Here is a 17,210-nt window from a genome sequence, read left to right as displayed (position 1 = left end):
GTGCAGTCCTTGGTTGGTGGTTGAGACCCTGGGAGCTCCGAGGGTACTAGTTATTTCATGTTGTTGTTTGTCCTAAGGGGCTGCAAACCCCTCAGCTCCATTGGTTTTTTTCTCTAATTCCTTCACTGGGGACCCTGCACTCAGTTCGATGGATGGCTGTGAGCCTCTACATCTGTGTCAGTGGATAGACCATCTTAATACCTACACCATTTCTTAAGTTAATGTAACCTGTTCTCTGTGGGATGAGAATGAAGTCACTCACTCAAGTCAAATAGCTTTGACCATAACAGGAAGTTTGTATCCAAAAATCAAGCCTACAGTTCACTTCTTGGTGCAGCAGAACTATCAATTTTCAGCTTAGCTTCGATGGAGGTAAAATCTTTTGGTGATGTGAAGGTCATTGAAGTACAGCCTTATTACAATGAAATCCAATGTCTAAAATTTGTTCTTATTTTGGGCTGTACCACAGTAAGAGGCAAGATTTTAAACTCTACTAAATACAAAACAAACAAAAAGACTTTATATATTCATGTTCGTTTAAGAAAATACTAGTAGTGATGTATTATTTTTAAGTATACAGTTAATATGTTTGTAGTTATTTAAAGTTTATATTGAGTAAAATGTATATTCACAATTGCTGTAGACGAGCATCTACATAAGACTGTTAAATTGATTGTTGTTTTATATCAAACAACTTTTATAATACTTATTTTTATTGTTATAATATTTTATAAATTTTAAGGAATATGACAAAAAATATATTGTAGGTATTGAGGGGGGGTCTCTGGGAGGTGTGGAGGTACAAAAGGGAAACAAGCATATGATTCAATTCTATTTAATTAAAATATGTTTTTAAATGTTAACAAATTCAGATAAATTGAAATCATGTAACTTTTCTCATCATAATGCAATAAAAGTTTTTAAAAAAGAAAAAAAGAATCACTAAGAACGTTGAGAATCAGAATATTCATGGTCTAGAAACAAAAGGTTTTAAGTATATTTCTAGGTCATATTTTCATCTTTGTTTTTTTTTTTTTTTTTCTGTTCAAGTCTCTATTTACTCTAGGGAAACAATGGGCTTTTAAAGCTACAGACCACAAAGGGATTTGCCCAGGTGCACAGGCTAAACCAATATTATCACTTGGTTAATGTAAATGGAATGTCCCTATTGTAAGAAGTCCAGAAAGGAAAGTCCTCATTGTGAGGTATCCAGAAAGCCCCCTATCTGAAAATGTCTCAAGTCAGTTGTGGGAATGGAAGCAAGATAGTGGAAGAAACAAAAGATTGTTAGTTAATAGATGACAGTCCAGCGAAAAGATGGAGACTGAGAAGCCAGGGGCTTTGGGGCCCCAACATGTCCCCCATGTTTGTATACAGAAACAAGGTGTACTTATGGTGGCAATGTCTAAATAAGATTGGTCCTAGAGACTCCAAGGGGACTGTGCCTATCTTAGGTCAGAGAGGTTGCAAGGACAGTCATGCCCAGAACGGTCCGACTCTTCATGGGGAGTAGGACCCCATCAACTTAAAGGGGTTCACTGCTTTAGGTTGCCATTCATAATAGGGGCGACTTCCTCCTCTCAGTTGCCTGTCATTGGCTAGACAGTCCATTGCACTGGCAAGGTGAAGGGCCAAGCATGAGCTGGGTTATTTTAAGGACCTGTTTGTAAGAATGTTATTAAACCATCTTCCCAGATCTGACATTGCCAGCCGAGGTAATGAATCTGCAAGGGTTGGGCCTTAATTGCATCTATTTGTCCCTTAATAAAGGCCATAATTTTATTAAAAAGCAAATGTCCTAGCAATAGTAGAATTAGTAAGCCAAGCACTGGGCCAAGGAAGGACAGAAGGTAGGGCAAAATTCCATTCCATGCACTCCACATAGGGTTGTTGAAGAGTTCCTGATATCTCTTCTCTAATTCTTGTGGTGTTTTCAGATTACTTGTTCGCATAAAAACAGCATTTTTCCTGTCATCATTATCTAGACACTTAGCAAGCTCACAGGTCAGCATGACACACCAATCAATTTGGCAGCTAGCAAGCTCCTGCAGAATTCTGTGGAAAAAACACAGACATGCTCTCTTCCCCAAATTAAATACCAGATCAGGATTATGCCATATACCAATAAGTGGATGTTTCCATCTCATCTAGGAATGAGTATGCCTAGTTGAAGAATGCTATAGACACTCAGCAAAGAGTTCCTTGGCATTCAAATTTAAAAATTTTTAAAATAAAAAATGTGATTTAAATAATGTTCACATGGATATAATTCTCCCTTTTTTTGTTTTTTAAAAGCCAAATTTTTTAGAGTATGATGCACACTTTCAACAATTCCTTGCTTAAAATTGTTCCTTCTTTAGATACTGCTAATTCTCAAATTTTGCAATTGTTTATGCATATACAACTCAAGTTAAGAGAAAGTACTGTTCCTTTAAAGGACTGTCCTTGCACATTTAAGACTCATCCTGGACTGCCTGGACAAGGCCCTGTAAGGCAATGCCACAGTAGAGTTGTATCCCGGGCAGGTTATAGGCTTTATACAAGAACAATTGACCATATAATCTCATTCTTTACATCATCAAAATAGTAATGGCTTGAGATAATATTTTGGTAATTTTAGAGAATGTGCATGTCAAGTTGCAAAGACTTGTTCTCAGTGTCCTCAGTTTCTACCTGTACCACATAATGGTGTTAATTCTCAAGGACTTATACTTAATTATTGCAAATGGGTACTCATATTTCTCATTTTAGAAAAATAAAATATACACATGTAAGTATTGATACCTTTTTAGGCTTTCTAGTTGCAATTACCTAAGCAGGAAAAGCAACTACAAATCATTACCTACATTTTTCTATGCTTGGTGTTCCAAATCAGATTAAAATAGATAATAGAACTGACTATTAAAGTCAAGCATTTGAGATTTTTTTGTCAAGAATTTAATGTTACCCATATTACTGGGATTCTTTATCATTCTCAGGGACAAGGAATTGTCTTTATTTCTATGCATCTCTCTACTAATAGACGTGTATCCAGACAAAAGGGCCTCCATCTCATTGAGCCATATGTCTTCATTTTGCTTCCTAGTGGTAACATAGTCCAACGGAAATTACATCATTGGAATTCAAATCTGGACCCCCACCCAATACCACTTGTTACCTTTTGAAAGTAATTTGCATTCAGAATCTGTAAAAGCATGATAAAGTTTTCAGTATTATGTTGTTTAACTATCAATACTGTAGGAGAAACAAATGCATTCTCTACATTGTCAATGAGTGGCTAATGATATTTGGTATTTTAAGTATATCTAGACAGGGATTCTTGAATTTGTTTCAAGCTGCTATCACATAACCATAAAGAAGTAAATAATTGCTTCCTCATTTTACAAATGCATATATCCTGGCTGACCCTCAAAAGGACTAATTTCTTTGAAGCAATTTTTTAAGATTATATTTATAAAAGTATTTATAGATGAGGAAAAGCCTATAGAATTCAGAAATAATTTCCTCTTGAACGTCTCACTGCTTTTATTCTTAATTTTTTTTCTGGGAATGATTCACATATTTAAATTTGTTCTAGGTAATCACTTTGCAGACACAGCTACATAAAAGCATATTGGATACATAGTTTCCCTTTAGTGATCTCTGAAGAATAATGGAAATGATACATAATTGAAAAATATATGTTACAGTATATGTTCTAGCTACTACTACTACTACTACTACTACTACTACTACTATACTACTACTACTATACTACTACTATACTACTACACACACACCTTAATCAGAAATTGGACTCTTTGAACTCCAGATATAGCTCCAAGGACTAGCTAAGGAACTAATTCCATGCAAAGCCAACTTGGTAACCAGTGAGTTTATTGAGCTTAATTATAAGTTTGTGAGTGACTTAAAAAGCATGTGCCTGTGATAACTTCACAGAAACCAACTCATGTAATACTGAGTTCAGTTAACCTTCCACTTCCTACTACTCTACCATTCCCCCTTCACAGTAATGCACAATTGAAAAGCAGTAATGTGTTGTGATTGGAGGGTTGCATGACCCTGACCCCCACAGTTCATTAGGCAATGTTGACAGCCCAACTCATTATCATTGCCATAGACCTACTAATCAATTTTTTTTTTTTGGCTTTTTTTGTTCCTCTAACTATATTATCATGGCTATCTTTCATCACTGATGGCAGGGAAATACACATGCCCAAAGGAAAAGCTACATTCAATTATCTGACTTCAGCAAGTAGTACACTGTTAGTCACACAGAAATAACTGCAAAACAGCTAAATTAGTTCTAAACATAGAGACTAGGACTTTCTCCCATGAAGTAGCAAGTGCAGGTCACCATTCCAAGCAATGAGCATGCTGCCATGTTGTTCCTATTGGAGCCACAAGTCTGTTTGATCTGCAGCCCTGAACACAGAGCATCCTAATCTGCATGCAGACTTCTGGCAAAAGATGTGAAAGGCTTCTCATTTTGTGAAGGAGTGCTGGAAATCTTTAGAAAGGTAAAAGTTAGTAAGCCAGCCCAAGAATTCTCTATAGAAATGTTCTCTGGAAGACGCAAGTCACATGGTCACAAGGAAGGAGTATGGGACATTTCACTGTGATCCTGAGCTTTAATAAATTGGTATCTCAAGTTGAAAACAATCATAAATATTACTTTTGCACTGTTCCGAACAAAACACACAAAAGAGAAATTTACTGGAAGGGGGATTTACTTTCCTCTCAGTTTCAAGCACTCTAATCTTTTTTTGTAGATAGTATATGATAGAACAGGCCATGTTATGGTGGACAGGAATCAAAAAGAGAAAAGAGGAGCCAGGGGCAACATCTATCCAAGAACATGCCCTCAGGATCATACTTTCTCACCCTGGAATCTTACTACTCAGCTTCCAATCTTTACCAAAGTAGATAAGGACTATGAATTCAAAGCATTAACCCAGAGGGAACATTTGATGAGAGAGCATAATTTATATACAGTTCTAATTTGTCCAGAATCCATTGAGAATGCAAGAGAAAAAATAAATATTTTCAAAGTATATTGTTGTATTAGTAACGAGACATATGGCTAGAACTAGAATAAGAAAGCTGGCAGCAGTGGCATAAAATCATGGTGACAGAAAATGAGTCTTGCTGACTGGGGAAACTCCTTATCAATCAATATGCAGCTGTGTGTTTGTGAGCTTCTGCAGTCTGGTAGCAGGAAATGTGGAACTGAGTAGGCCCATTGACTATGTCAAATCTAACAGGCAGGGCCTCTGGCAGGAAGGGGCAGGAACCCACTTTTCAGGCTGAGAACCAGGAGCAGAGCTAAGGAGCGAGGGGGAGGGGCAGCAAGTGAAAGAAAAGGACAATTAGACAAGCATAACACGACTCCAGCCAGTGCTGAGGCTGAAGTGCTTTAGTTTTTCCAGCCAGCTTTTCTACCATTCTAGGTACTAGCAGAGAACAGGGGCAGTTCTTAGATCAAAGACAAAGTGATAAACAAGGCAATGAACAAAGAGATCACACCAGGTAGTAATCAAACAACACAATAAACAAAGTCACTGGGTCTGGGGGCTTACTGGGATTACCAAGACAAAAGGGAAGTCACACATTTTTTGGCTGTGTTCACCTTGATCCTTGTATTATACCTCAGTCTTCTTATGTTCACAGAGGGAGCAAAGCACAAAATAAGCTTGCTTTACAGAAAGCTTAATTCCTGTGGAACAAAGGGAAAACAGAAGTAAATAAGGTTGGGTGGACTACTAGAAACACAGTGACAAGTGTCAAGACACAAGAAAATATCATCAGATGAAGGGAATCTTTCTCTTTTTTTCTATTTTTTTATTGGATGTTTTCTTTACTTACATTGCAAATTATATCCCCTCTGGAAACCCCCTATCCCATCCCCCCTCTTCCTGCTCACTAACCCACCTGATCCCGCTTCTCTGTCCTGGCATTCTCCTACACTGGAGCATCAAACCTTCATGAGACCATGGGCCTCTCCTCTCATTGATGTCCCACAAGGCCATCCTCTGCTATATATGTGGCTGGAGCCATGGGTCCCTCCAAGTGTACTTTTTGGTTGGTGGTTTAGACCCCAGGAGCTGTTCCTCCTATGGGGCTGCAAACCCCTTCAGCTCCTTGGGTTCTTTCTCTTGCTCGTCCATTGGGGACTTTGTGCTCAGTCCAATGGATGGCTGTGAGCATCCAGTTCTGTGTTAGTCAGGCGCTGGCAGAGCCTCTCAGGAGTCAGCTATATCAGGCTCCTGTCAGTAAGCACTTGTTGGCATCCACAATAGTGTCTGGGTTGGGTAACTGTGGATGGTGGGTCAGTCACTAGATAGCCTTTCCTTTAGTTTCTGCCGAAGGGAATCTTTCTTATCTGTGGCTAGGGAGTGCACCACAGGGAAGGGAAATGGGGATACGATTGGAGGAGGTGTAGTTACTTGAAAGAAAACTCAATCAGGCAATACAATTCATTTTAAAAATAGGACTTTTTAAAAAATTTTGTTTCATTTTTAATAGTAAGGGGGTGGGGGAGACAGGCTTTATTATCATCCTGTCCTGCTCCATTCCCAGTATTTCAATTTGTTTCATTTTATGGGATGCTTTTTAGCTGATACTTACTTCCTGCCTGGGGAGCCTCAGGTTTTCCACTCTAGCTAATGTGGCTGTTACTGCATTGTTACAGTAAAAACTTTTGCAGCTATTTACATGGTCCAAACGCAGTTATATTTTTCAGTGCTCCAAGATTGTGTGTGTGTGCATGTGTGTGTATGTGTGTTTGAGAGAGAGAGATCATGTGCATTAGTGTGGTTGTGTGGGTGAGAGAGCATGTGAGTTTGTGAGTATGTATGTATGCACATATGCATTTGTGTATATATATATATATATATATAGAGAGAGAGAGAGAGAGAGAGAGAGATCATTCATTACTGAAACAAATGAAAGAATACCTAAGCTTCCCTAAAGATGCTTTTTATATTATTGCTCCTTCTTCAGTTTTGAAATTACTCCCCTAAAGGATGACTTCTAATTACTGAAAACATTACAAGATTTACTTTGAATGTTATATAGCTCATGACCAATAATTTATTTGCATCACTTGTGACTTCTATAAATTTCACTTGAACTTAAGGGCTTTAAGATATCATTTCTAGGAAACATTGATGTGAAGTCTAATCACAATAAACGTCCTAAGAGGCTTTGAAACATTGAAACAAGGGTGTGAGCAACTCTTCAGAGTCCATGCAGAGAACTCCAAGTCAAGCAAATCCTGGATACCAGCAAAGCCCAATAATATGCTCTGCTCATGATATATTTGTGGGATTGATTAAGTAATTAAGTAAGTCAGTACACTACCTTCATTTTTGCTTTTTCTTTAAAAACTCTAAACGGTGCCTTATATAGTAACACGTTTCATCAGTGATGCTAATCTGCACAGTGTTATCCATTAATTAGGGTTGATTGGGGAAGATGGCTATGCATGTCCTGTTTTGTGTATGTTTGTGGAAGTCAGAGGACAACTTACAGGAGTCAATTCTATATGCCTCCATGTGAGTCTCCAAGACTGAACTGAGTTGTCAGGCTTCCTTAGTGTCCAGGTTGTGTGCCTGGAGCCATTTCTCACGTGTACACTAATCAGTTTTGGTGCTCAGGCTTTGATGGAGGCTATAGAAGCACAACAGACAGAAATAAGAGTGGTCTCCTTTTCTCTTCTGCCTTATCCATTTGCTTGCCAGAGAGTCTCTAATTTCTTCAGTGATGATCAAAAGAGACCATTTAAGTATCAGTGATGATTGAAAGAGACCATTTACGTATCAGTGATGATTGAAAGAGACCTTGTAAGCATCAGTTTTGACATTCACTTTTTTGTTCTGGAGGAAAAAAATAAATCTTGTTATGTGTCCCTGGATTTAAAAATATTAGTAAGGCGGCTGAGCAGTGGTGGTGCATGCCTTTAATCCCAGCACTTGGGAGGCAGAGGCAGGCTGAGTTTAATGCCAGCCTGGTCTACAGATTGAGTTCCAGACAGCCTACACAGAGACAGGGGCTACACAGAGAAACCCTGTCTCAAAAAATAAAAAAATAAATAAAAATAAAAAGTAAAAAATAATTGTTTAACAAAAATTTTATAGGAGGCGTATTTACTTCTTAATTTGAAATAATTTAAGCCCTCATATTAAATTGACTTCATTTTATATTGTTAAGCATTTTTTTTAAGATTTATTTATTTTATGTATATGGGTACACTATAGCTGTCTGTCTTCAGACACACCAAAAGAGGGCATCCGATCCCATTACATATGGTTGTAAGTCACCATGTGGTTGCTGGGAATTGAACTCAGGACCTCTGGAAGAACAGTTATTATATTCGGCATGGGTACCCCACTGGCGAAAAATCAGGAAGGAGGCCACTGTAATAACACGAGGTTTATTTGGGAAAGGCCAGTATACTGGCGTCGAGCTCGTGGCCTTGCAGGCCAGAGGAGTTTGACCCAAAGTTCAAGAAGTATAGGGTATTTAAAGGAGAAAACCACAAACCAGGGGGAGTGAGGGGGAATTGCAACCCAAGGTATTCAGTCAGTTAGGGAGGGGAACATATTCATTCTAGGAATGTATCTTCATCTACCGGTTGGCGAGGTAGAGAGCCTCAGTAGACCTTCATTCTTAGTTCCGCCCTCGTTGTGGATCAGTCAGGAGGGGCGGGTCTCGGGAACCAGAGCCCTGAGGCTCTGAGTTAGCCAAGTTCCTGGAACCCAGAGCTCTGAACCAGCTGACCTGCATTCTTAGTTCTGCTCAGTCTGCTAGGGGTCATAAAAACTTTTTTATATTTTCTATACCTTTCAAAGTCAGTACTCTTAACCACTGAGCGATCTCTCCAGCCCAAAAATGTGTAGCCCAGGCTGGCCTCGAACTCGTGATCCTCCTGTCTCTGCCTCCTTCAGCAAATCCTACCAGCATGTGCCACCACAACCAGCTTGTTAAGCATTTTACTGGAGGAATACCAATGCAAAATTTATTTTAGTTTTTTTAATTAATATATTTTTTAACATGTTGAGGTTCTCACATCTTTAAGAAATTTTTATTGTATCATGAAATCCAAGTATTTCTTAAGAAATAGATTATTTTATTATGTTAGTACATTTACTATATTATCTTTCAAAATCAGGCATAATTTCCCTATTTATGTCCTGTTGAGCTGGCCACATTTTTATAAATGGCAATCTATTAAAGCCCATGAAATTCTACCATAACCATAATAATCAGTTCAGAGTTTAGTTTTAAAAAGAAAGGAAGAGAAAAGAAAGAAAAGAAAAGAAAGAAAGGAAAAGATAAAAGAAGAGAAAAGAAAAAAAAGAAAAGAAAAGGAAGCACAGTGGAAGTGACACTTAGGTTTCTCCTTTATGCATACATGTCCTTCTCTCTGCCACTCATCTTCTGGATAATGATAACTGGTGACACTTAGGTTTCTTCTTTATGCATACATGTCCTTCTCTCTGCCACTCATCATCTTGATAATGATAACTGACTTGAAAAAAATAGAGAAAGTCTGAGGAGCAAGATAGAACTAGATTTCATGCCTAACAAGAACAAAGTGGGAACTTACACATATTAGAAATTGTTCCTTATAAATCACCATTCACAGTGGATGAGAGCATGTTCCCTACTGAACATCATTCACAGAGGAGCCGAGCACGTCCCTATAGAACACCATTCATGGAAGAGGGCATGTTCCCTAAGGGACACCATTCATGGAAGAGGAGGACATGTTCCCTATAGAACACTGTTCATGGCAGAGGATAATATGTTCCCTAAGGAACATCATTTATGGAGAAGGAGAGAAAATTCACTACAGAATACCACTAATGGAGAAAGAGGAGTGTTCCCTACAAAACACATTTATGGAGGATGAGGGCATGTTTTCTATAGGAACACAACTCATGGAAGAAGAGCATTGCTCAGAGGTAAGGTACTTCCTAGGATGCTGTAGATCCCAGTTTTGAGCCTTCATCCCCTGAAATTTTAGTTCTTTATTGAAATGATAACCTCTATACTATAACCTGGTTATATAACATTTCGGAATTCTTAAAAGAAAAGAATACTTTTAGACAAAAACAAATTACAGAACCAGTCCACTTAGAAGGTGAGAAGAGGCATTCAATACACATAGGAAAGTGATGAAAGGCAAGTTGGACTCAAAAAGGAAATAAAATCAGTTTGTGCCCAGGAATATGAAGACATAGAAGACAAGACAGGAACCAAATCAACCACAAGTTATTGGAGGAATGTGACAGGAAAGTTACTGGGAAGGCTACAGTTGCCAAGGAGTGCGAGGGGGGTGGGGGGTGGGGGGATGTAACTGTGAATTGGTGGAAACATTTTAACCATTGGTATTAGGCTTTCAAAAATCATAAAAGTAGCATATGAATTTTATACTGGAGAGAGCTAGGTATAGAAACTATGATTCAGAATCACATATTTAAGAAGTTGAAAACATAACTGTTTACTACAACACACAAAAATGTTACTGCAGCTAAGCAACTCATATTTTCTGAGTGAGCATAAACATTCTTGCTGATTTTGAAAGCTGAGTCTTAGTTTCCAGATCTGAATTAAATTAAAAACAATTTCGGTGTTAAATAGTTAATAAGTTTATACAGAAGACTAATTCTGTAAGTGCAGAGTACCTCAAGTTACTGAGTTGTATCTCACTACTCACATCTACATTTGTATCTTAATACTCAGCCAACTATTTCATATAGATTTTCCCTTTTTTTTTTTTTTTTTTTTTTTTTTTTTTTTTTTTTTTTTTGAGACAGGGTTTATCTGTGTAGCCCTGGCTGTCCTGGAACTCACTCTGTAGACCAGGCTGGTCTCAAACTCAGAAATCCACCTGCCTCTGTCTCCCAAGTGCTGGGATTAAAGGTGTACACCACCACTGCCTGGTTAGATTTTCAAAGGGAAAATAAAATATATTTCAATATTTTCTGATCTGCTAAATACCATAGTGGGCTCATTATGAGTATAGTTTTTCTTACTCTGTGCACCCCCTCTTCAGAGGTAGCCCCTGATAACCAGTATAGAGATAAAAAAACTAATAAGGTATTTGAGAAAATACATTTCCTTAAATATCTGTGTACATATTTAACATCCCTGTTTCTAGAATTAAGACTAATTGTCATGTTACCTGCCAGCTAGATGGCCAGAAAAATAGAAAGCGTAGACACAAAAAAGAGCCTCTCATAAGTGTTCTCAAAAGTGTGCTTAAGTGATGAGAAAAGATTGGATAAGAAATCACTGCAGGACATAGTAGAGCCATTTCTGTTTTGTGCATTATTGACCACTGCTAACTAGTCCTGTAATCATATCTAAGACAATTGTTCTAACTTCATCTGGACTTATTGAGAGAGAAGTTGTATCCAATAGGCTTTTGTGAGGCCCTCAAAAGCTCTAAGTAAAAGTTAATTTTTTATTAAGAAATATGAGTAGACCTCTAATTTCTCCTTAGCTTAAATTCTTTAACATTTATAACTCTGATAATTTTATTTTCACTGCAACATATATCAATAATGATGATCAGTCATTTTTGAAAGATGACTCTGGGAAGGAAAACATAAGAGATGTTTCTATTTGATTTGAATATTAGTAATTTGCTACAAGTCTCTCAGATTTCATTATCAAGTTTCACCAAGGAAAACTGAAAATCACACAGGCTAAAGGATGAACATATGCACTACTTGGATTTCTTTCTGTACTTTCCTCACTTCAGACCTTTCCATACACTTGGTGCTCTTTTTTAAATTCATGGCCTCTTTATTTCATTAATTGTCATTACACTTGCACGTATGTATATGTATATGTAATGTATATGTGTATACACATGCTATATATATAATGTGTTTTATATATATACACGTGTGTGTATATGAATACATGTATATGTATACTTATAATATATATATATATATATATATATATGCTCATGAATATAACCTGCTTAGTATGTGTCATATTTATGTTTTCAGTGATGACCATTTGGTAGTGTCAGAGATGACAAATTGCTATGTGTTCCTTCAAGAAAACTATTGCCTATTCTCAGCATTCCTTACATAGCTGTAGTTCTTTGTGTAGAGTTGAGGCCTTGTTTCCTGATCCTCTTTTCCTCCAATTTTTCCATCCCTCTATCACAACATCCCCTGAGCCTTAGATGAAGGAGAGTTTTATAAATATATCTATCGGTATGAGGTTGCACAGCTCTTTAGTTTCTCTGGTTGTGGTCTTTTGTAATGGTCTCTGTATGTTATATAAGACCCCAACCCTCAGTGGTACTTACTTCAAGATGTCCTCAAGTAAGACACCAAGACTCAGATTGATGCAAAAACAAGAGGTTTGCTTTCCAGTAGACCTTCAATTAATCCCCCAAGGCAAGTTACTAGAAGACAACCCTGAATGGCTATTACAAGCAGTTTTTAATACTTTCTAGGGGCACAGGTTACATCAGCAAGGTTACAGTAAAAAATTATTGGCTAGAATATTGACCTTTAAATCTATTGGCTAGCAAGCATGACATGGAACTCTATCTAGGATTTTCCAGAGGGCCTGGTAACTATCACTCAGTACATTCTGAGAACTTTTTTACTCAAGAACATTCCTGTGGGTGGAGAATGGAACTTGGCCTAGCCTTGGCCCCAGGTGGGAGGGTGAAATTGTAAGGAGGGTATGAAAAAAACCCTTAGGGTCCCTCAGTTACAGAGAAAAGTTTCCTTGATGAGGGACAAGGACTACAGTTATCTGTGGTGTCTTAGTAAGGGTTTCTATTCCTGCACAACATCATGACCAAGAAGCAAGGTGGGGACGAAAGGATTTATTTGGCTTACTTCCACGTGGCTGTTCATCACCAAAGGAAGTCAGGACTGGAACTAAAGCAGGTCAGGAAGCAGGAGCTGATGCAGAGGCCATGAAAGGATGTTCTTTACTGGCTTGCTTCCCCTGGCTTGCTCAGCCTACTCTCTTATAGAGCCTAAGACCTCCAGCCCAGGGAAGGCACCACCCACAAGGGGCCCTACCCACTTGATCACTAATTGAGAAAATGCCCCACAGCTGGATCTCATGGAGGCACTTCCCAACTGAAGCTCCCTTCTCTGTGATAACTTCAGCCTGTGTCAAGTTGACATACAAAACCAGCCAGTACATGTGGGTATAAATACAAATACTTAGAATATAATTAAAGATCTTGTTGGTTTAGTACTGTGGTGTTTGTAGATTTGCCTCTGAAAGACCCCCAGAACTGGGGAGATCCTTACTCAAGTCTCGGGATGACGCGGCCACCCAATGACTCAGGAGAGACAGAGTTTGCTGCAATCACAGGAGGTTTATTGGGGATACCGGTACCGGGATCGATCTCGTGACTTTGTCGGCCAGAGGAGTTCGACCCCGGGGTCGATCTCATGACCATGCTGGCCAGAGTTCGACGCTGAACACAAGAAGTGTAGGGTATTTAAGGGAACATCCACAAGCTGGGGGTGGAGAGAGGGTTACCAAGGAAACATTCAGAGGGACCCAACCCAAGGTATTCAGTTAGGGAGGGAAACATATTCATTCTAGGAATGTAATCTTCATCTACTGGTCCACAGGGTGGAGAGTCTCATAAACTAGCAGACCTTCATTCCTAGTTCCGCCCTCATTGTGGATCAGCCAGGAGGGGCAGGTATCGGGAACCAGAGCCCTGAGGCTCTGAGTTAGCCAAATTCCTGGAACTAGCTACTCCACCTTTTTGGCTTGTGGCAGAGGTCTTCCATGCCCCTTTTGGGTAAAAGTTATACATTATACATTCTAAGATTCTCCAGCCTTTCACCTCCAAGATCTGTTAATTTACTAGGCCTGAGTAAATTAGGCTATGTTTCCAATACCAGCCCCGATTTTCTTCTTTTTTGAAAAAGGTCTTAAACACAATTAGAGTTGATTGTTTCTACCAGTATAGCACACATAATACCATATACGTGTGTGTGTGTGTGTGTGTGTGTGTGTGTGTGTGTGTGTATCCAGTATGATTATACACTACTCCACATTAAGGCTTATTACACAATACTGATCACTGATGTGATTCATAGGCTACTTACCTGGATAGAACTGTTGATCATTTCCTACCTTTAGAAGCTTGTGTGTAGTCTTCTGCTACCCTGAAAAGTATTCCTCAAGGAGAGGGATTCTTGTCAATTGTAGCACAGGGGATTCTGGACCCCGTATCTCAAATGCATAGAGACTTACTTTTCATCTTTAGGGAGCAATAAAGGCCTCCCTTCCTCCCCCTTCCCCTAACTTCCCCCACCCACTGCCCACTCTTTCTCACAGCTTTTTGGGAATTGCTCACTGGCCTCAGATGTCCTACTTCCTTATCTTCTCCTGCTCATTCATTACCTAATCAGTGATGGAGGGGTGGAGCATTCTTTACACAACAAAGAAACAAGGAATATTTCAATGTCATGCCAATGTCAATGTCCTGACTGTAACCTGATCTCTGGGCACAGAAATCAGCATTTGAATACACAGTGCACAAGACCAACCTCCTAGTGTTTGGTCATGCCCTCATTTGTTTTCTTAATATGCTTGAGTATCCTGGGTTATTTAAAAACATGTATGTGTGCTATATTAAAATTATTATGCACAGAGACGAATAATTTGAACACATGGATGTATGTATTCATATGTACATCTCCATCCTTGTATTTTTCAAATCATTTCACCCTCTTTAATGAGATACTTTAAACTTAGTTCTATAATTAGGAAAGAAAAATGAAACCAGCTCACTTAGTTGGCCTTACTTATTAACCATACTAGCATGTGTATGAACTTTCTGACCATCCACACTGTTTTCTCCCTTACTCTTAGTGTTTGATATTTTGTTGTTATTAATAATGGATTATTTTGTCAAATTCACTATCACAATTCTCTGACGTGTTTATAAAGTTATGTGCCTAACATTGAAAAAAGGCACCATTGATTTGAAAACGAGCAAGGAGAGGTATATGAGGGATGGAGGGAGACACAGGAAAATAGTATAATTATACTATGTTAAAAATAAAAAATGTTATTACATAATGAAAGACTCCCAGAACTGGGGAGATCCTTACTCAAGTCTCGGGATGATGCAACCACCCAATAACTCACGAGAGACTGATCTTGCTGCAATCACATGAGGTTTATTTGGGATAGGCCGGTACCGGGGTCGATCTCGTGACCATGCAGGCCAGAGGAGTTCGACCCCAACACAAGAAGTGAGGGGTATTTAAAGGGAAAAACTACAAACTGGGGGCAGGGAGAGGGTTACCAAGGAAACATAACATAAAAACAGTGGAAAATTTCAGAGGGACCCAACCCAAGGTATTCAGTTAGGGAGGGGAACATATTCATTCTAAGAATGTAATCTTCATCTACTGGTTGACAGGGTGGAGAGGCTCGTAAACCAGTAGACCTTCATTCCTAGTTCTGCCCTCATTGTGGATCAGTCAGGACGGGCAGGTTTCGGGAACCAGAGCCCTGAGGCTCTGAGTTAGCCAAGTTCCTGAAACTAGTTACTCCACCTTCTTGGCTTGTTACAGAGGTTTTCCATGCCCCCTTTTAGGTAAAGGTTACACATTATACATACATTTCTATTAAATGCCCTCATTTTAAATTCTAAGATTCTCCAGCCTTTCAATAACAGCATATTCTATTCAACTGTATGTGTCTTTCATTAAGCACAACATAGCATGTGATATAATTGTAAAGAAATGCTTCTCTCTCTCTCTCTCTCTCTCTCTCTCTCTCTCTCTCTCTCTCTCTCTCTCTCTCTCTGTGTGTGTGTGTGTGTGTATGTCTTAGTCTCTATGTGTGTGTACACATGTGGAGGTCAGAGGTCACATGTATTCCTAGTGTATTCTTATATCACTCTATCTCTTACTGTTTTTAAGATGGGGTCATTTACTTAACCTAGAGATCACCATTTTAGCAGGACCAGCTTGCCTCTGGGCTTCAGGCATCCTTCTTTTTCTATTCCACTTCTTTCTCAGCACCTAGATTAAAGGTACACTGAAAGACCCCCAGAGCTCGGGAGAGCCTTATTCAAGTCTCAGGATGACACGACCACCCAATAACTCACAAGAGACCGATCTTGCTGCAAGCACACGAGGTTTATTTGGGATAGGCCAGTACTGGGGTCAAACCCGTAACCTTGCAGGCCAGAGGGGTTTGACCCAGACTACAAGGAGTAAGGGGTATTTAAAGGCAAAAACCACAAACTGGGGGGGGGGAGGTGAGGGGGTTACCAAGGAAACATAACAAAAAACAGTGGAAAATTTCAGAGGGACCCAACCCAAGGTATTCAGTTAGGGAGGGGAGCATATTCCTTCTAGGAATGTAATCTTCATCTATCAGTCGGCAGGGTGGAGAGCCTCGACAGGGTGGAGAGCCTTGTAAACCAGTAGACCTTCATTCCTAGTTCCACCCTCATTGTGGATCAGTCAGGAGGGCAGGTTTAGGGAACCAGAGCCTTGAGGCTCTGAGTTAGCCAAGTTCCTGGAACTGGCTACTCCACGTTTTTGGCTTGTTACATTTCTATTAATACATTTCCCTTTTCATTGACATGCTTTCCCAAATTTCTAAATCTCCCAGTCTTTCAACACAATACCATGCTTGGTTTTTATATGGGTGGATCATAACTAAGTTTCTCACAGGTCCAGAGCAAACATATGGGTTACTAATGCAGTAACAACATGGATGGAAACTAGGATGTGTGCATAGGTGAATAAAGACTATTTCAGGAAACAGTGTATTGCAGTTGTTTAATTTCCAGCTGAGCACTATAATTTTCTTGTCAGCTTACAATGTCACTTGCTTAAGTGACAGACAACCTGCAGTTTCTGCTTTTTGTATTAAAAAAAAGAAAGCTGGAAAGCTATCCTCAGATTTTATCTCTAATATGATTTTTTTCAACTATGTACAATTCTGTAGTTGATATACATGCCCTTTCCTTAGTTCAAGTATTTGAAAAAGATGCCTTCATTTACATCAATATAAAACATGTATGCTGATACAATACTTGCTGATGTAGTCAAAGCGAAAGAACATGTCAGTTCCATGAGAATATTTGTGCATTAATGAAACTTTACTTGTAACCACATATTGTTGTCCATCACCACAACCCCCTCATCTGTTAAAAACCAAATTCT

General features: G+C 38.9%; 1 protein-coding gene across 5 annotated transcripts in view; it reads left to right on the top strand.

Annotated features, from left to right (window-relative positions):
- Nkain2 (sodium/potassium transporting ATPase interacting 2) overlaps nucleotides 1-17,210 on the top strand; it is a 1,006,098-nt gene that overhangs the window by 673,236 nt on the left and 315,652 nt on the right. The gene's annotated exons all lie outside the window — the stretch shown is intronic.

Source organism: Mastomys coucha, unplaced genomic scaffold, assembly GCF_008632895.1.
Source record: "Mastomys coucha isolate ucsf_1 unplaced genomic scaffold, UCSF_Mcou_1 pScaffold2, whole genome shotgun sequence".
NCBI lineage: Eukaryota > Metazoa > Chordata > Mammalia > Rodentia > Muridae > Mastomys > Mastomys coucha.
Note: the sequence above shows the minus strand (reverse complement) of the source record. Positions and strands in the feature narration are given on the sequence as shown.